Source organism: Triticum dicoccoides, chromosome 2B (assembly GCF_002162155.2).
Source record: "Triticum dicoccoides isolate Atlit2015 ecotype Zavitan chromosome 2B, WEW_v2.0, whole genome shotgun sequence".
Classification (NCBI taxonomy): domain Eukaryota; kingdom Viridiplantae; phylum Streptophyta; class Magnoliopsida; order Poales; family Poaceae; genus Triticum; species Triticum dicoccoides.
The window spans coordinates 683,464,100-683,468,939 of NC_041383.1; positions in this window are offsets into that span (position 1 = coordinate 683,464,100).

Below are 4,840 nucleotides of genomic sequence, written 5' to 3' on the forward strand. Positions count from 1 at the left end.
ACTAGAAGTTCCATCCTTCCATATCATCGAACATGGACACTAGCTTCTTGAATGGCGTGAGGTCATGACGTTGCATGCCTATGCGAGTTCGGACGTCAGCTCGCGATATAGGGCCGTGGTGGAACATCCCCTTCTCATCGACTACTTCTTTCATGATGATCGTTGCAATGTCCCTTTGGATGCGAAAGAAGTCATCTCTAAGTTTATAATCCGCTTCTCCATGAGATTCTACCCACTTGTGGATATGTTCACCGTTTCTGTTTGTGATGCGAAGCTTTTGGTGATCTGTGCTAAACTCAATCATGAGACGGAGGATGTAGAATCCATCTTTCTTGCTTGGTTTTGGGACATGGATGCAGCAGAAGTTAGTTTTATGTGCAAAACCCATCTTCTTATTCCTTTGTTTCCTGATCTGCACGTGGCCACCTCTAATGTTGAAGCCTTGGAGAGCATCATCTAGAATATTCATTATGTGGGTGTAGTCCTTCTTCTCATAGTTTTTGGTAGTGTCCAAATACATGGCGTGGGAGACTCGCGGGTAAAGAACGATAAGGATGGCGTAGCCGTTGCTGCGGGGAAAAAGACACCTCAAATTGTTCACCATATAAGCGAGAAGGAATGATTGAAATGTACAAAAGGGTTGTCCGGAACTGACTTACTTTAGGTGATAAAGCAGGAGGACAATTTCCTGGTCCTTATTCTATACCATGAAGTTTTGGAGGTACTCCCTAGCAGTTTCACGCTCAAACTCGCCGAGACTGAAGAAGGACTCGTGCATGTAGTACGGGTCCGCCACATAGATTTGTGAGACTTCTTATCTCTTCATGACGGAGCTCATATGTAGTGCAAAAAGGCGGATGATTGTAAAATTGAGTCGTCTTGTCAGAAACATCTCGAAGATATGGTCAAACCGCAGGAAGAACACCTCCATGAGCCGTGTGTCAATGTAGCACTTCCCCTCAGGCACACGAGCCGCGTATGTCGGATATCCTGGATCCTTCGAGGCTAGTAGGCTCTTCTCAGTCGACAGCACATGGTCGTGCAGTCTCCTGAGATTCCTTGATAGTGCCTCCAGCTGTTTTGGCAGTAGCATCGGCTCGCCCGTGACATGGAACATGGCCACACCTTTGACGGGACCTCTTCAAAATCCACCATCTGGATGCTATGTGCTCTGGCTTGTTTGCAGGCAGCTAAGCCTATCTTCCCCGGTCTCTTCCTCTCTTTTTTCTTGGGCACACCTTCCAGACCCTTCCTCAACCCCTGCCCTAGTGTTGCTGGGCTAAGCATTGTATGACCCCCGGCTAGTTGATCTTGTGTTGAGGTGGCATCTTCAAGCGTGTCCTGTGAGGATTTCATGAAGAGAGACTTCTTGCAATCCCTGCTAGGACGTTCCTGCCCGGGCAGATCATCCATATCCTCATCAGCATGATGATAGCCTGATTCGTCATATGGCTGACTCATCATATCTAAGTCACTGTCATAGGCGCCTGTATTGAGGAAACCCATTGGGTCCTCCATCTCCTCCATCTCATCATCTGATCTTTGTTCTACGGGGCCGATTACATCAACCACTATTGGACCCCCTTCATCACGTCGTCTGCCGCTCTCACCTGGCACTACAGAGCTGGTAATTGCATAGGCAGGGTGGTGGTCTCCATACATGCTTGTTTATGTGTGGTTATTCGTGTGCTCTCGGCCGGCTCCACACGAAGAAGATTTTTCTGCCATAGCAGCACCCAACCCTTGCAGCTTCCAATCCGCAGCGGAGTCTCGTCGTCCTCGCCCCCTAGTCCTAATGGAGGAGGCAAATCCTCGTGCCCCGATTTCACACTGGACAAGTTAACCCTGAAGTGCCCAGCGGGCATTAGCTGGTTGTGGAACGTGAGTTGCAAGGGCTTCGTTATCACCCCCTTTCCCACGTCCATCTTCTGGCCTTTGATCAAGTAGAGTATGGTGCACAGGGTTTCGTCAGCTTGCAAACACATGTCTGTCGCGTAAAACATCCGAATGGCAACGAAAATGGAATATTCATATATATATATATATATATATATATATATATATATATATATATATATATATATATATTCTGCTAATATTAGCAGAATAACTATTCTGCACACCACTTCCGCACTGCACGCTGAACGCAAGTGCACGTCATTCTTTGAACCAAGTGTGTTGCAGTACTCACATGAGTGAACTTCTCGTCGAAAAAAACTGCACGCGTTATTTTTTGGTACTGTTTTCGCTCTAATTTTTTAACCGTTTATCAGAATGATGCGTGTAATATACTGTTGAAAAGCTATGGATTAGGCACAACTTTTCCATGTTTAACACTTTTCGAGATTCCTCGTGGTTTAAGAGCAGTTTTCAAAACGGTGCGGCGGATGACGAGTGGCAGCAACCGTTTTTTCGCGTTTTTCTAAACTGCTTGTCGGGATGAAGGAAATGATATGCCATTGGATAGATATCATTGAGGCGCATCTTTTTCATATATAAATGTTTCTCTAATTCGTTACGGTTTAAGAGCAGTTTCAAATTTACTAAATCGCGAAATTCTGTTTTTCAAATTTTCGGTATTGTTTTCGCTCCAGTTTTTGAACCATTTGTCGAAACGAGGCATGTAATATGTCGTTGGAAAGCTATGGACAAGGCGCAACTTTCATATGTAGAAATGGTTTTGAGATTCCTTACGGGTTTAAGTTAATTTTGAAAATGGCGCGGCGGACGACGACTGGCAGCAGTCGTTTTTCTCGAAATTTTTACAAACCGCTTGTCGAATGATTCAAATGATATGCCGTTGGAAAGATATCGACGAGACGGAACTTTTTCATGTAGAACACACTCTCTAATTGCTTACGGTTTAAGAGCGGTTTTAAAATTAGTGAAAAGCGGACACTCTGTTTTTTCGCGACACCAAAATCGTCGTGGGACAGAAGAACGCACTGCTTCAAACTGAAATCCGCACTACAACAGACAGTCAAGTGCAATGCATTATTTCTTTTTGTTGGACTGCACAAGTTTTTGTTGTCTTTTTTTCAACTTTTTTTTTGAACGAGAATGGATCGCAACACTCCCGAAAGTGAAACGCAACACTACCAAAAGTGAACCTCATGAGTTTTTGTTGTCCTTTTTTCGTACTTACTAATTTTTTTACGCGCGTTGAACAAGCGAGTGGACCACAGGGACTGACCGAGTGTACTACATCTAATATAGAAGTGAGCTTCTTTGAGATAGTAGAAGTTTTATAGCAAACTGCATGGGACAACAAAGTGAGCTTCAAAGCCACATCTATCAGTTTTATAGCAAACTGCATGAGACAACAAGACTCCTCGTTGAATGCAATGAACCACAAGACTCCTCGAAGTGGGCTGCATCAACACATTTTTCTCTCGAAAATGAACTATTTAATGCTTGTTGAAATAAACTTCTCAACAAATAGTTTTTACACAAAATACATCATATCCCAACCGGATACATTTGATAGACAAAAAAATCCACAAACAATGGTCTAAACTGCATGCCTGCTCGCTCCGAGCTGCACGCCGCACACACCCGCATGGCACCACAGCAAATGACGACGTGCAACGCCAAGGCGTCCAAGCTACCATGTAGAAGTGAACCTCATGCCGGCGGGGGGAGGTCGAATCTCGTCTTATTTATTCTTTTTTTATGTTATGTATCTGTGTTTTTATTCTTTTTTCTTTCTTAAGTTAAGGAATTTACAACATGTCTCTTGCAGCCGAACTACACAGAGGCATTTTAACAAACTTCATTAGAAACTGAATTCACCCAAATCAACATCCATAACCTGAAAAAATATACACAAAATTATTTGCTAATGGGGATGAAGTGCACCAAACTGCACTGCGTAGCGGGCAAGTGAAACTAAAGTGAGCCGCCGACAGGAAACCAAGGTGAGCTGCAAATACACCAAACGCATCCCTGAAGCTTCTTCATGTGCACTCGCGCACTGCACGCACACATGCAAGGGACTGCGGTGCACCCCGTAAGCACGAGGGAGAGGACTATGTGCTCAGGGCAGTTTACTGCATGGAGGAGGTGAGCACGGGAGTTGGGATCGTGTCATCTCCCCGGGGACCAGCCAAACTGCAGGCGATGGCCACTCCCAAAGGGAGGCGGAGAGGCAATCCATGACTGACTAGCTGGCGGTGCCCCTATTCTCGCTGGATCTGTCCTAGACGCACTACACTGCCATGCGGACTGCGTAGAGATGGCTGGGAGCTGCGTAGGAGCACTATCCAAACTACACGGCAGCGCCACCGCGGGATGCTAGGCAGTAAAAAAATGAAAAAACGCAAAAAAAACAATGAAAATCGGGGGAGCCACGGGTGAAGAGCTCGATTTCCGTGGGGAAGATGCTCGTGAGAGCTCTGTCGGGGCTAGCTACGCAAGGCAGATGGCGGTCATCGTTGAGCCGCCACCAAACTCTCAACCAAAAGAAGAAAGAAAGCCAATCGGGATCCCCAGGGTGTGACCCGCGTGGCAAACTGTAGCGTCCACGCAGGCGAACATGCACGCTCCTGAGTATCGCACTGCATGTGCGGCCCTACCGCACTACAAGAGACGCCCTGCCGCACTACATGCGCCCCCTGCCACCGGAGCGAACCACAGGGGATGCAGAGGAAGAGGTGAATGGCGAAGAAGCTCCGTCCATGCCGCGGGATGCGCCGGGGCGCCTGGGGGCGGTGCGACCAGATCTGCGCTGGCAGTCGCGGGGCGCCTGGTGTGGAGGCGGGCAGGACGCCTAGCGAGGGAGGTGCGAGCGGTGGTGGAGGGAGGCTGCATCGGGGGGAGGTGGCGGCTATGGCCGGGGCTG